Source organism: Ovis aries, chromosome 17 (genome assembly GCF_016772045.2).
Source record: "Ovis aries strain OAR_USU_Benz2616 breed Rambouillet chromosome 17, ARS-UI_Ramb_v3.0, whole genome shotgun sequence".
In the NCBI taxonomy this organism is placed as follows: Eukaryota; Metazoa; Chordata; class Mammalia; order Artiodactyla; family Bovidae; genus Ovis; species Ovis aries.
Window position 1 is genome coordinate 62542115 of NC_056070.1, and position 16465 is coordinate 62558579.

The window sequence follows — 16465 nt, forward strand, 5'->3', positions numbered from 1 at the left end:
TGACACCTGAAAACCATTAATCTACTTTTTATCTCGATGGGTTTGTCTATTCTAGACATTTCATGTAAATAGAATCATACATATGTGGCCTTCTGTGGCTGACTTCTTTCCCTTAGTATAATGTTTTCAAGGTACACCCACACTGTAGTGTGTATCAAAACCTCATTTTTATGGTTGAAGAATATTCCATTGCATGGATACAACGTATTTTGTTTATTGATTCATTAATAAATGGACATTTGGGTTGTTTCCACTTTTTAGCTTTTATAAATAAGGCTGCCATAAACATTCATATTCAGGTGTTTGTATGACCAAGATTCTTTTCAGCTCTAAAATAGAATGCTATGATATATATCTCATAAGCTTTTGGCCACGTTATGATGATGGAAGGGATGGGAATTGTCCTAATTTTATAGCTGAGAAAAACTGGAGGGACCAAAAGATATGTGGCTTACTTAAGGCTCTTCCGGTTTAAGACTGATGAGGGTTCCTTTGCCTCAGTTTCAAATTTCTGAAGTAGCAATCAAGGTCACAGGCTTTGGAGCCCAGACAGCCCTGGGACCAGATACCAACTATGCTATTTACTAGCTTGGTGAGTATGGGAAAGTTTTTCCACTTTTTAAAATCTTAGTTTTGTCCTCTGTATAATGGAAACAGTAGTATTATTACTATTTTCTGATGTTATGAGGACGGAATGAGGTAATGTATGTACACTCTAACTATGATGTCTAGCATATAGTGAGTGCTCAATAAAGGGTAACCATCATATCCTCATCATGAAGATGAGATTTCTGCGTCTAGTCCAATGTTGATTCTCTAATTTGAGAGGATGGAAGAATCTGAAGTTTCCCCAGAACTTATCAGCATGTTAAAACTGTTTTGTCTACTAGTCAAATCTCTTTTCAAAAATATTTGTGTAAAATTGACCCTCCTGGGAGTCGAGTTAGGTTTATCCTGTAGCACTTAGTATCGACATTGCTGCGTATATCCTAAGGATACCTTTGTTGTTGTTCAGTCAGTAAGTCATGTCTGATTCTTTGTGACCCTTTCATGGACTGTAGCCCACCAGGCTCCTCTGTCATGGGATTTCCCAGGCAGGAATACTGGAGTGGGTTGCCATTCCTTTTCTAGGGGATCTTCCCAATCCAGAGATTGAACCTGTGTCTCCTGCATTGTAGGTGGATTCTTTACCACTGAGCCACCTGGGAAGCCTTTGTTTCTTCTTTGTAGAAATGTCTAGTTAGGTCTGCTCCCCATTTTTCAGTTGGGTTGTTTGTTTTTTTGTCGTTGAGTTGTATAAGCTATTTGTATATTTTGGAAATTAAGCCCCTGTTGGTCACATCATTTGCAAATATTTTCCCCCATTCTATAGGCTGCCTTTTCATTTTCTCTATGGTATGTGTCCATTGCTGTGCAGATTTTTTGTTTTTATTTCCGTTGCCTTGTGAGACTGACCTAAGAAAACATTGGTATAATTTATGTGAGAGAATGTTTGGCCTATGATCTCTTATAGGAGTTTTATGGTGTCATGTCTTATGTTTTGTGTATGTTGAGAGGATATGTTGTAACTTCAGTGATTTACCGGCAAGTGGCCAGCTTTCCCAACACCACTTGCTGAAGAGACTGTTTTTTTCCATTCTATATTCTTGCCTTGTTTGTCGAAGATTAATTGACGGTAGGTATGTGGGTTTATTTCTGGGCTGTACCACATCTTCTTTATCCATTCATCTGCTGATGGACATTTAAGCTGCTTCCATGTCTTGGCTATTGTGAACAAGGCTGCTGTGAACATAAAGGTGCATTATCCTTTTGAATTAAACAGTTTTGTCCGGATATATGTCCAAGAGTCGGATTGTTAATTCTAGTTTTAAGGAACTTCCACAGTGTTTTCCTTAGCAGCTGCACCAGTTTACATTCCCACCAGTGGTGTCGAAGGTTCCCTTTTCTCCACACCTTCTCCAGCCTAGGAATAAATGGAAAGCAGGCTGATGTGACTGTGGTGCCGTTGGCTTAGGAAGATGAGGTCAAAGGGGAGTAGTCAGTGGCCAGATGATGTAGGCCCTTTCCTGCCATGAGACAGATTTGGGGTTTTATTCAGTGTGCTGCGAAGCCAGTGATCTGCTTTTGGCAGAGGAGTATCAAGACCTGATCGATAACTATTTTAAAATTTTACTCTAGCTACCGTGGGAGAACGGATTATAGGGGCCAGCAGCAGAAGCTTAGAGGTCAGGAAAGAAGCCACTCTCCAGTGGAGAGTTGATGGTCACTTTGGTTATAGAGGTGATGAGAAGGGTTAGATGGGGTGTATGTTTAGAAGGTAGAACCAGCCAAGAGTTTTGAATGGAACGGATGGATGTGAGAAAGGGAGTTAAGAAAAGAAATAAAAAATGACTCCTGGATTTTCGTCTTGGGCTCCCTAGGGAATGGTGGCATCACTAAATTGAGAGACCAAAGGCTAGAGGAAAGGTTGGAATATAAAATCAAATAATTACTGTTGGATGAAGTTTGAGCTACCCTTTGAATATCCATGTTGGTTTCATATAAGTAGAACAGTGAGAATTCTGTTGTATTGAGGTGAAATATTGCATTAAATTTCCCACAGTCATCTGAGCACTCACAGGGCCTGAGGCTCTGTTTTATAGTGCCTTCTGTTGACTGTCCCCAAGAAGTTATTCAGAGTGACTGAAGCTGTATTCAGATGAGTTCTCATCCCATCTAGCCCTGACTTCTACCCTCCATGACCCCCCTCTTCTCGTTTGTCCCCCACACTCTCAGCCGCTAGGAGAACCCCTCTTCTGAGTTGGTGTCTGTGGCATGACATGAGTAGGAGGAAGTTGGTGCAAACAGGTGCTTTGTCTGTCTGCTGCCTATTCTAAGCTGTATTCCTCAGTCTGCCTCTAATGTGTTATCCGCACACAAAGAAGGTAGGCTGCACAGTAGCTGGAGCTAATCTTCCTGAAAAGAGTAATTTTCCCCTGAAGAGTAAACAGATCCCTGTCGTTTAAACAGCTCATTTGGGATTAGCAGCTCTGCATCCGTGTACTTTTTGAAGCAAATTTCTCCCAGGTTTCTTTCTCAAAATCGTGACTGTTGTGGCTCTGCCTGGTGACACACAACCATCCTTGTTTCTAGAACACTTTACAGTGAACACTTTACAGATGAACAGGTGCTCATCAAAAGTAGTTTTAATTATTGAATGGGCTTTTGGGAGTAGGGGCCTGTATTTCACTTGTCTTCTCCTTAGAGTCTGTTTCATTTACCAGTTTTGTGTTGTATAAAAAAAAGACATGGCAGTTTTTAGTCAGCTTATCCATGAAAGAAGTTTTGAAGACAAAATTATTTCCCAACCAGACAACAGTAATTCAGACTTCCAAAAGGACACATATGGGACCTCCTCAGATATTACCACTCTGTGATGAAACTGATGGCAGTTATTCTTTATTTGACAGATAAGGAAACTGATCATCAGAAGTTCAGTGAATTGCTCAAGGCTTTAAAGTGGTTATGGATTAACTAGTGATGTTAAGATTGGTTTTTGTACCTTTTCTAGGAGAGGTGGTCAATCAGAAACAAAACCCTTTTCACGTGTATTTCCATCTCACTGGCTTGTTTTTATTGTTGCTGTTGATATTTGCTGTATGTTGTTTTGGATGCCCCGTAACTTCAGAGTCACTGAGTAAAATGAATCCAGAGGTTTAGGGTCCACTTTCAGCAGGTTGTATTTATCAAGGAGGTACTATGAAGATTGAGAAGGATTTGTTAAGAGGCTCACTTCAGCTAGAAAAGAAAAGAGGTTTTTGCCTATAGGAGCTCTCTGTGAAGACAGCATTTTCAGCTTTTTCCAGATTGGTACTATGGCTAATTAGTAGTGTTAAACACATTAAGGTGGTAATCGCTTGTTCGTTCAGCATATGGGTGTTTTTAATGGGTAGATTCGTATCTTGATTATTTGAGACTGATCTTAATTATTTATCCAGAGAGAACTGTGCCTGATTCAGGAATCTTAGGTTGGTTCTGTTAGTTACAACTATATCGTGTTTTGATTATCTTTTTCGAAAGAGGAGAGCCAGAGGTTCTGGAACATTAAGTCTAAGTTTGGGGTGTTGCCAGGCCCAAGATTTAGATGAATCACTGTGGGAGTAGGTTTTCTTAATGCTGCTAGATTTGACTTAGTACATTGGTAGTCAGCTTTTTTTTTAACCTGGGTTCCCTTGGTCTCTGTAGACAGGTAAGTGTGTTGTGTTGGAGTGATGGAAACAGAGTTAAATGAGCTGCCCCTGCCTGATGTGAGGTGAGGCCTCTAAGTTTTATACCTGGCAAATGATTGCAGGTGATAGTAAGGTTGGCCTTTACTGGCAGAGAAAACAAAAAATGGCCACAAACTGTGCACTCTTTTGTTACCTATGCTGGCTGACCCACAGGTCTGGTCCCTAAATATTGTTGCCTTGAAAAATAATGTATCTGTATTCAGTGAGTAAACATAATCAGCAGAAAAGCTGATAATGTTTTAACTGTGACAGCGTCTTCTCCATTGTTCTTCATTGGCGTCCAGGACAATGATCCAGTATTCTCATAATTTTTAGAACTGAAAAAGAACTTCCAGTCTAGCTGGACTAGACTAGAAAATGTTTGTAAAATGTCTTTTTGGAGATTCCACAAATTTGTCTGTTTTTAAGATTTTGTCACACTTTGCAGAGTCATTACCAGAATACACATCATGTGCTCTCTAAGAGGAACGCCACATTAAATGAGTGAAAGACCATTGGTGTCTCAGGTTGTGCTGCCAGCTTACCTTGCCTTTGTGCCCTCTCCGTTAACTGAATAATATGACACTGTTGTAAGATGAACTGTGTAGAAACTGGTCGCATTTGTAACTACTTCAGTGCTTTAAAATAAAAGCTGAATCCACAATTACATTGATACGGAGTAAAGCTAGTACTATCATCCTTATCCTCCAATTTAAAATTTTTTAAAGACCTAGTTATTTTTAATGATCTTTTAAATCTTAGTTAAATTTATAAAATATTTCATATTGATAAGAGGTTACCCTTATCTGTATCTGTTTATCGAGGCTTCTTATAAGATTGTATATGGGACGGCATATGGAGAGGGAAACCCACTCCCACACCACGCTCGTAACTTGGACAGCCATTGGTTTAGATTAGTGGTTCTCAAACTGTGATCAGAGGAGCCATAGGTTTCCAAGAGGTACCTCAGAATAGTTTGAAGGGAGGAAGAGCTGAAAGGGACATTTCGCTGGTGGATTCCTGTCCCCTCCTCTATTTCCATTTCAACCTGAGCGGTTTTATGTTTCATGTATTAAAGTTCTGCTTAATATTTTACTTGTAAAAAATGTTTTTTCACCTGTATATTATAACATGATTTGTAAATCACTAATCCATTAGTAAGTAGTTAAGGAAGCTGAGTGGGTTGGCAGACCATTGTAACAGTGCCATGTATACCATTTTGTTCCAAATAGAGAAACTGTTGGTCTTTTGTACTCAGGCAATATCTCTGATAATCACAGATTTGAATAAATTCCTTTGAAGCTATAACCTGGAATAGAATTTCCAAAGAAAAAGGATATATTTTTCAAATTGCTCTAGGGTAGTATGGCGGTTTAGTTTCTAAGTTGTGTCGGACTCTTGGGACCCAATGGACTGTAGCCTGCCAGGCTCCTCTGTCCATGGAATTCTCCAAGCAAGAATACTGGAGTGGGTTGCTATTTCCTTCTCCAGGGGATCTTCCCAACTGGGGGATCAAACACAGGTCTTCTGCATTGCAGGCAGATTCTTTACTGACTGAGTTATGACACACATTCATTTTTATATTAAATAGGGTAACATTAACTGTTATAATAGATTAACCCTAAGATCCCAGTGGTTTTTTTTTTTTCCTTCTGATAAAACCCAAATGATGTTCCTCTTTAGACATGAACGAAAAAAAAAAATGGAATTCTCCTTTAATGGAAAGGGTTGGCATGGAAAACAGAAGACCTCAGTTCTAGCCCATGCTCTGTCACTAACTTTCTGAGCTTAAAAAAATTTCACTCTGGGTCTCAGACTGTGACTGTAAGATGAGGGATTGAACTAGATGTTTCTTCCACTCTCTAAATATCCATGTATATAGATATTTATGTGATCTCTATTGAAAAGAAAATACCTAAGGGAAACATTCTCACATTTATGTGGTATATGGGGAATCTGGGAGCTTTGTAATGTTGCCTTCTTTACATATAGAACACATCCATCCTTCTCTGAGACCAGGGATGGTTTCTCCTCTCAACAAAATTCATTGCCTCTGTATAATGAGAGATAGAGGTTGAAATGATTGGTGCCACTACAAAATGCATTTTCCATTCTGGTCATGACGTGTAAGGTACTTTCCATGCACACAACTGATACTATAGGCAGTGAGGAGGTGTTTACATGCTTTTCCTGTTTAAAATTAAGCAGCATGGTACAAGTTGCCTTTTTAAAAAGAAGCCTGACATTCCCAGTTCCCTACAGATCTGTCAGATTTTCCACACTGCCCTACTATTATTAGTTGCATTCAGTGTTGCATGTTTATCATTTGCTGAACTGGAAGAATTCCCCCTACACACACCTCTCGTCATCAGTTGCTAGGTTACAGCTTTTTACATGGTCCCAGTCTGGTGATGTTTCTATGGATACCAGTCATTCTTTCCGCTATGACATTGCTGTGGTCAGGCTCAGAGTGCAGGGAAGACGTAACCATGATGTCACAGGTGTTTTAGCATATGGCCTTCTCTCTAGATTCATGATAAGACTTAAGTAATAGATGTCAATTTCATGTTTTCTAATATTATATAAATTAAGGAAGTGAGGTATTAACTGAATTTGGGATATACCTCATCACTTAAGATCTTTATTCCATAATAATTTCACAGAAATAAAACTAACAAAGTTATAAACTGTGCACAGAAGACCTTCTGTTCTCGCTCATGCTCCACACAGCCTCTTCCCTCCTAAGGGAGGGCTGCCGACAGAGGATAAACATTAACTTGTCCTCAAAGGTTAGGGGCACTGAACTGTGATGCTCTTTCTCAGACTCAGTTTATCTAAATGATAAAGCCTGAGGTCTATATTTTCTTGCCATTTAATCTCACAATGATGATGTTTGTTTTCCTGCTGGGCTTTAGACAATATGAAGGCAGAGACTGTGTCTTTAACTGATTTTTATCCCAGCAGTGCTTGGTATAGTGCCACACACATGGCCACAATCCTGAAAAGGTTTATTGATCTGAAGACTGAAAGCATAGGTGGTTACCACTTTGACTTCAGATTTCTAGAATAATGTTTTAAGATGGTGAGAATTCCTTCTTACTACAGTTTTGAAGGTCAGGCTTAACCCGTTGCTTAGCTTCTACTGTATGATTCTTTGATCTTACACTTGAGGAAACAATTAGGGCCTTAAGAGGACGTGACTCATCTAAGGTCACAGAGCAAGAAAAGCTGTGGTTTATGCACAAGTGTGTTATAAAAAGTCTGTGAAACACAGAGTTTAAACTCTGCAGTAAAATTGATTCTCTTTACTTAAGCAGTAGTGTTTTCTTTTATGCAGTCTGTATACAGACAGATTATTGAAAAGGAACTTCGGTGTTTAATAGGAACTCTACAGAAAGCATACCAGTTTTTATTTAGAGTCGATTCAAAGCCTTGCAGTCTATTTAAATATTTGACTTATTCTTCAAAAACCAGATTGAAGTTGAACATAGCATAGGATTGAGGCCAGTTTTTCAAAATTAACATCCTATTTAAAAACTGGCAGAAATGAATTAAAAAGTCATTCCTTAAAGTGGAAGGAATTTATTTGCCAAATAGAATCCTTTGGGGAAAAACAAAGTGAATGTGTCTTCTGAAACACAGACTGCCAAAGATGTTAGTAACGGACTCTTAACTGCCAGTGGGAGAGACAGACAGATCCCAAAAGCATTGGAAAAAATGACAAAGCAGAAGCTCTCAAGAGATGAATTGTAATTCAGCATGAACCTCCCCTCCTTCCTGGGATCAAAGAATCTGCCCCCTCCTTTCTATACTGCCACATCCTTTGTTGAACTTTAGGCAGTAATCACACCTTTATCTTGCATTTCTGCTCTGCCCCTTAATTTTTTCCTTTTATCAGATTACCTTCTTCCATGGAAGTTCTGAATAACTCATTGCCTTCTGGGAACTCCCCTTTGCCAACTATATAAAGTTGAGGCTCCTTGGCATGGCATTCGAGCCCTGTACCATCTGGACCTACACATTTCCAGCCTCATCTCCCATTCTCTCTCTATGCCCTGTGCCTTGACTGGACTAGCGTGTTTCCTGAGAATGCCCTGTGCTTTCCCACCTCACACTCTCCTCCCGTTGCCACCTGTTGGAATTTCCCCAGGCCTTAAGGCTAAACTGAGTCACTGCTTCCTTCATAAGGCCTTTGCTGTTCTTTCCCCACCTGTTTTAATCTCTCCTCCTACTGACCACCAAGAGCACTTTAGCACTTTTCTTCTGTCACTTCTGTTTTGTCGTCTGTTCCGGTTCATTCATGTCCTTGATTCTGTTGAGTCGAGGGCTGTGTGTTCAGGGCATCTCCTGCAGGAGGCCGAGCACCTTGATGAAATAGAATGAGTATAAGACAACATTCACAAGTCAAATAGGCATATACTACTTAGTTCTGTGGTTCAAGTGTATAGTAAATATAACTCTTACTAAAAATTTTTACCCAGAGAATTTCTGTTTTCGTTTACGCACCCTCACTCTTGCTGAATTCCTTCGCTATTGTCTATATTGCTGGTTCCCAGTCTTTCAGTATGATGACCCTCCTCTTTTACAACTCTAATCCAGTGAACCTTCTACAATATTTTTGAATAACCTTTTTGAGATATAGGGCTTCCCTGATAGCTCAGTTGGCAAAGAATTCGCCTGCAGTGCTGGAGACCCTTGTTCGATTCCTGGGTCAGAAAGATTCACTGGAGAAGGGAGAGGCTGCCCACTCCAGTGTTCTTGGGCTTCCCTAGTGGCTCAGTGGTAAAGAATCCGCCTGCAATGCGGGAGACCTGGGTTCTGATTCCAGGGTTAGGAAGATACCATGGGAAAGGGAAAGGCTACCCACGCCAGTGTTCTGGCCTGGAGAATTTCATGGACTGTATATCCAACTCTCGAAAAGAGTTGGATACGACTGAGTGACTTTAACTTTTGTTGAGGTATAATTTACAGTGTAAAATTCACTCATTGTAAGTGTAAACTTCAGTTATTTTTAGCAGATTTACAGAATTGTGCCACCATCACTGTGATCTGGTTTTAGAACATGTCTATACCCCTGCCCCCGCAAAAGTTTTCTCCTGACCTTTTGCAGTTGGTTACCACCCCCACTCCCATTCCCCCCCTCAGCCCCAGGCAAACACTAATCTGCTTTTGATCTGTCCTGATTACCTTTCCTGGATATTTTGTATAAATAGAATCAGACAGCAGGTAGTTTTTGTGTCTGGCTCTTTAGCATAATGTCTGTGAGGTTCACTATCGTTGTACCACATATCAGTAGTTAGTTCCTTTTTACTGCTGAATAGTATTCAATTGTATGATTATACTATATTTTGTTTATTGGTTCATCAGTTGATAGATCTTTGTATTGTTTCTAGTTTTCAACCATTATGAATAGTCCTGCTTTGATCATGAATTTGATTCATGTATAAGTCTTTGTGTGGATGTTTGTTTCATTTCTCTTGAGTGGAATTACTATGATATATCTCTGTGTAACTTTTTAAGTAACTGCCAAACTGCTTTTCAAAGAGGCGTGTATAATTTTATATTCCCACAAGCAGTGCCTGAGAGTTCCAGTTTCAACACAGGAGGACCCCTTCCTAATATTTTTTAAAATTGTATGCTCTCACGTGATAGTAGAGTTTATTTTAGTATCTGCAGGTCGCTAAAAAGAGTAAAAATGACACAGAATTAGTGATACTTCTAGAAGGATATATATATATTCTCTTATCACAACAGCATTTAATGACATGAGGTATTTTGTCTATAGGCAGTGCTTTGTGTGCACTGGAATAGCAATTCGGTGCCCCCAGGATCACAGTTGGGTGTTACTGGTCCAGATGACTTGTTTAGTAATAAATGTAAGCTATCTTTTTTTATCCATCTTCTGTAAAATAGAGACCTATTTCATAAAGTTGTTTAGAAACTAAAACATTTGGCTCATAACAGGTACTCAATTAGTGACAGCTGTTACTGCTGGGGATGGTGTGACTTGTAGAGCATAGGCTTTGGAGCCTTACAGGTGAGAATTCTAACTTTCCTGAACCAGGCTAGAGAAATAGCAATCTCTCCTTTAATCAAAGTGCCTTTGAATGGAGACTGTAAATTCTTAGAAACACTGCTTTTCATGCTTATTCCTTGCTGACTTCAAAATGCTGTTTGTTGTCTATCCATTTCGTTTGGTCTCATCTTTTTTGGATTGGAACCTTCTCACTCCTACCCTCCATTTATCGAAGTCGCTTAGTGAATGCTATTCTTGTATTCTAAAGCTAATTCTCATCCCTGATTGCACGTAAGGATCACTCAGGGAGCTTTTGCACTGAATTCTGATTCTTGGGTCTCACCCCCCAGAGATTCTTATTTAGCTGCTCTGGGATGTGACCTGCGCGTCACGAGTTTTTTTTTTTTTTTTTTAAGCAGGTGATTATAATGTGTAACCAAGGATGAGAATTACTATTTCTGATATGAAACTAGGATTGGTAACAGCTGTTCTTGCCTACTTGATTATCAGCAGCCAGTGTTACAAGTTTCTTAAATCCTTCATCAGTAAAGGCATTAAGCAGAATAGAGTCTCTGGGATACCCTGTTAGAATGACATAAAGCCGCTGGGGGAACCTCTCAGATAAGCACTTTCTTCCACCTCAGTGGTACAGTCAGTGTCTGAAAGGTGGTGTGGAATGAAGGCAAAAACTAAGCCATGCTGCAGTTAGGGCGTGTTTCATCCGTCATCACCCCTTCTAGGAGACAACGTGGCATAGTGAGGTGGATTCAGGGTTTGGTACTAGATGAGTCTGGGTTTACTTTGTTTCTGTTGATTACTAGCTGTGTTGACTGAGATTCAGGGTTTGCAACTGCACGTTTTTCTCATGTGGACAAAAAATAGGGATTATTAAAAACACAGCTAGAATCATACTATACACCTTACAAGATTGTTAGGATACTTCCTGGCTTATTAAAGAGCAGTTGTATGTGTTGATACAACTCATGCTAAAGACTCTCTTTGACTCATTTATATCTCTGGTGCCAATCACGGTGCCCTTAAAGCTCAGAAGTCTATAGAATTTGATGATGATATAGAAAACAAAATTCGGTTTTATAAATCGATCTGTTTTCTCAGGTAAATAATTAAGACAGATGTGGCGTTCTAAAATTACTGCTCAGCAAATAAATGTTGCTACACATTACTTTAATGGCAATATCCCTTCATTTTTGCTTAATGTGATTCATGGTCAGAGTCATGCAATGTCATATAATGCAGGGACAAAAACAGTAGCACTTCAGTATTTAGCAGGAGATGGCTTTAACAGTTACAGCATGCATGAGATGAGCAAGGGAATGGGTATGAGGACTGCTGTGAAGAAGAATCAGGCAAGGAGTTAGTATCAGAAAAATCAGACATGAGGACAGATAGATAAACATAAATCAGAAGATACAAGACAAGTGAAGTTCATCATGTATTTTTTTTTCCTAGCTCTTTCTGCAGAAGAACCTAAATTAATCAAATGCTAGTAGTGATGAGTACCCCTAATGCACAGATTTTACTTCCTATATCATTCCCCACTAGAAGGAACCAGGGCTTCTTGGAGAAAAAGAGAAATTCCAAGTCTGGAGTAGGAACTCAACAGGGTAAGCCTGAGAAATCATTTTGTGCTAGAAACAAGAAAGCTTTGCAGAATCTAATGGAATAATTATATGTGTGAAGTGAAGTCACTCAGTCATGTCCGACTCTTTGTGACCCCGTGGACTGTAGCCCGCCAGGCTCCTCTGTCCATGGGATTCTCCAGGCAAGAATACTGGAGTGGGTTGCTATTTCCTTCTCCAGGGGATCTTCCCAACCCAGGGATTGAACCCAGGTCTCCTGCATTGCAGGCAGACGCTTTATCCTCTGAGCCACCAGGGAAGCCCCAATTATATGTGTACTTCAGTTTAAATCAAACAAGCGAATGGAGTTGTGTCAAAGGACACTGAAGGCAGTTTGAAAGGACCTGCACTGGCTGAAGTTGCGACAGAGCATCAGGGAGAATAATGGCTGCAGTTGATTTATTCGCATGAATATGTAAAAATCCATGAGTCCTCAGAAAAGAGAAGCTTCCCCCATCCCACAATTGACCATCTTAAAAATTACTCTAATATCAGCTGCTTACTTTAAATACTGATAGAAGGAAATAACTGACCATTTTTCTAGTAGCAACTGTTTTAAGGTAACTGAATAACTCTAGGTAAAGAGGGTATGCTCTTTTTTTATGTAAGAATGCCAGCTAGTATTTGGAGAAGTAATGATATAATTAGTGAATCACCATTTCAACTCCTAATGAAATATGTGATCCAGGCAAAAACCATCTACATATGATAAAAATTATTAGGTGAAAGGATGGAGAACTGGAAATATCACCCCACAGATTATTTGGTTATTTCAAGGGGAAAAACATAGCTTTACAACAGAGGTATTGCATTTTTAAAGAATTGTTAGAACAAGACAGAAATAAACCAGGAAGCAAAAAAGAGTATATGACGGAGGTAGTAAGTGGCCCACAAAGCCTGAACTATTTCCTGTCTGGACCTTTAAGGAAAATTTGCCAACCCTATTTTAGAGGAGCAAGTTAATTGATTTTATAAGGAAGTGATTAGACAAATCCAAACTGATAAACCTTGCCGTATACCTGAAATGAACACAACATTGTAAATCAACTATACCCCAAAATTAAAGATAAAATAAAAAATAGGGACTTCCCTGGTGGTCCAGTGGCTAAGACTCTGCACTCCCAATGCAGGGGGCCCAGGTTTGATCCCTGGTCAAGGAACTAGATCCCATATCCTGCAACTAAAGATTGAAGAACCCGCATGCCCAGCACAGCCAAATAAATAAATACTTAAAAAATAAATAAAGTTTAAAAAAAAAAACAAAACAGCATGAGGGAAAAAAAAAACGAAAAAAGATTAAAAGAGACTTGAGGTTTATTCCTAGGTATTTTGTTGTTGTAGTAGTAAATGTTTTCTTAATTTCTCTTTCTGATCTTTTTTTTTTTTTACTGCATAGCAATGCAAGAGATTTCTGTGTATTAATTTTGTATCCTGTGACTTTACTAAATTCATTGATTAGCTCTAGTAGTTCTCTGGTGGCATCTTTAGAATTTCTATGTACAGTATCATGTCATCTACAAACAGTGACAGCTTTACTTCTTTTCCAATTTGGATTCCTTATATTTCCATAGTGTTCTCCAGAGTGACTGCACCAATTACATTCCCACCAACAGGGTAGGAGGGTTCCCTTTCCTGTACATCCTCTCCAGCATTTATTGTTTGTGAGTTTCTGATGATGACCTTTCTGACCAGTGTAAGGTGATACCTCTGGTACTACCTGTACTACCTCACTGTAGTTTTGATTTGCATTGATTTGATAATTAGCGATGTTGAGCTTCTTTTCATGTGCTTTTTGGCTGTCTGTCTTCTTTGGAGAAATGTCTATTTGGATCTTCTGCCCATTTTTTTATTGGGTTGTTAGGTTTTTAAACTTAGATTTGCATGAGCTGTTGGTATGTTTTAGAGATTAATGCCTTATCACTCTCTTCACTTGCGAATAATACCCTCCAGGTTCATTTATGTTGTTGCAAATGGGGAAATTTCATTCTTTTTTATGACTGAGTGGTATTGCTGTGTGCACGTGTGTATCTATCACATCATCTTTATCCATTAGTCTTTTGACAGAATGACTCTTGCCAGTACCAGTGTCCATGGGGTAGAACAAGCTCCCAAAATGGCTGCCACCAGTGTCTGTCCCCACTGTGAGCTGCAGTTGCCCCCTGCCTCTTGGGGGACTCCACAAGTTCGGCAGGTGCGTCTGGCTCAGGCTCCTTTCAAATTGCTGCATCTGCCTTGGGTCCTGGAGCAGGTGGGATTCTATGTGCACTCTTTAAGACTAGAGCCTCTATTTCCCACAGCCCTCTGGGTCCCCTAAAAGTAAACCCCACTGGCCTTCAAAGCCAAACATCCTGGGGACTCATCTTCCTGACGCAGGACCCCCAGGCTGGAGAGCCTGATGTGGGGCTCAGACCCTTCGCTCTTGGGGAGAACCTCTGAAACTGTAGTTACTCTCCCGTTTGTGGGTCACCCACTCGATGGTTTGGGTCTTAGCTATATTTCCCCTCTGCCCTTCCTACTCACCTTCTTGTGGTTCTTTCTTACCTTTAGCTGTGAAAGGTCTTTTCTGGAAGGTTCAGGTCTTTTTCTCATCAATAGGTTCTCTCTGAATAGTTGTGATTTTAGTGTGCTTATAAAAGGAGGTGAGCTCAGGTCTTACTCCTCTGTCTTCTTGGAATTCTTCCTGGGCGTTGACAGTTTTTTTCCTAAAGATTTATTTATTTTTGTGACTGCTGCTGTGTGCAGGCTTTCTTTAGTTGCGGTGCGCAGGCTTCTTGTGGTGGCTTCTCTTGTTGCAGAGGATGGGCTCTAGGGCGTGTGGGCTCAGTAGGCGTGGAGTCTTCCTGGACCAGGGATTGAACCCATGTTCCCTGCGTTGGCAGGCAGATTCTTAACCACTGGACCAGGGAATCCCCCTGGCCATTGGCAGCTCTTATTTAACTTATTTTTTAATTATTACAAAAGCAGTGCATGTAACCTGAAGAAAATTAGAAAATAGAGACAAGTGGAATAATGAAAAAATAAAAACATCACATGTCCTAGGAACCTTTTCCTAGCTTTATGTAAATTCATCTATACTTTTTTAAACCAAATCATATGCTGCATGTATTGTTTTGTAACCTCCTTTTTAAATTAATGACCTATGCCTTTTTACTGCAGTAACTTTTCTTTATCTTAACTTCAAGCTCATATTCAGATTTTCCCAATTAATCTCCAAAGATGTTCTTTTACTCTTGGTTTGCAAATCAGGATCCAATCCAGGATTGTGCATTATGTTTGTTCTAATATGTCGGGCCCCTTAAGTGTTATTTATTCTAGTGCAATTCCTCTTTTCCACTGACATGTTGAAGAAACTGGGCCAGTTGTCCTGTAGAAAATTTCAGCCTCTGAATGTGTGGTTGCTTCCTCATAATGACATTTAAATCATTCTATTCCCTGGCATATCCTACTAACTGGAGGTTACGTATTGCAGCTTGCTGGATTCAAATCAAACATTTTTTACTAGAAGATGTGCACTTATGATGATAATGTGAGATCCCCTGTTATTCAATTTTATTGTCTCACTTTTGACATGACATGTAATCTGTGGAGTTTTCAGGCATTGACTTTTTCTTTATTAAATTTTTATTTGTATAGAGTATAGTCAATTAACAATGTTGTGAAAGTTTCAGGTGGATAGCAGAGGGACTCAACCATCCATGTACATGTATCCATTCTCCCCCAAACTCCCCTCCCATCCAGCCTGCCTCATAACATTGAGCAAAGTTCCTTGTGCTATATAGTAGGACCTTGTTGGTTAACCATTTTGAATATAGCAGTGTGTACATGTCCATCCCAAACTCCCTAACTATCCCTTCCCCTCGGCAACCATAAGTTTGTTCTCTAGGTCTGTGAGTCTGTTTCTGTTGTGTAAGTTAAGTTCGTTTGTATAATGACTTTTTAGATTCTGTGTGTAAGGGATGTCATGTGTTGTTTCTGCTTCTCGGTCTGACTTCACTCAGTATGACAGTCTCTAGGTCCATTCGTGTTGCTGCAGATGACATTATTTCATTCTTTCTAATGTCTGTGTAATAGTCCATTGTATGTATGTACCACATCTTCTTTATTTCTCTGTTGATGGACATTTAGGTGTCTTGGCTATTATAAACAGTCAGGCATTGACTTTTGAAAGGTTCTGCTTTCCACACTACCAAATACTGGAACACAGTTTCTCATCCTTTGTGGTCACTGAGCATTTTGACAAAAATAGCATATCACCAACTAAATTTTCAAATGTTTCCTGTGGTTTCCTTTGGCCATACGGTTTTGGTTCATATAACCTAGTGTTGTGATGTTGGAAAATGAACCAATATTACTTTTAGACTAACATAAATTGTATTTTATCTCTAAAAATGAGATTAGGAAGACTTTAAACATAATGAATAAGATTGCCTGACAAACCAAGAATTGTCTTTTAATGAGTGCAGGTTTGGGAACATGTGAAATACAATCAAGGCATAAAGTTATGATACTAGAGTTAACTAAACACAGAGGGGTTTGAGAGCTGCAGCCTTGTGGTGGGTCTC

The 16465-nt window shown here is 39.6% G+C and overlaps 1 protein-coding gene and 1 non-coding gene across 4 annotated transcripts in view; both read left to right on the forward strand.

Moving 5' to 3' along the window:
• Positions 1-16465, forward strand: part of BICDL1 (BICD family like cargo adaptor 1) — a 79539-nt gene that overhangs the window by 9659 nt on the left and 53415 nt on the right. The gene's annotated exons all lie outside the window — the stretch shown is intronic.
• Positions 12991-13063, forward strand: TRNAG-CCC (transfer RNA glycine (anticodon CCC)). The gene has a single exon. It is a non-coding gene; the product is annotated as a tRNA-Gly (tRNA).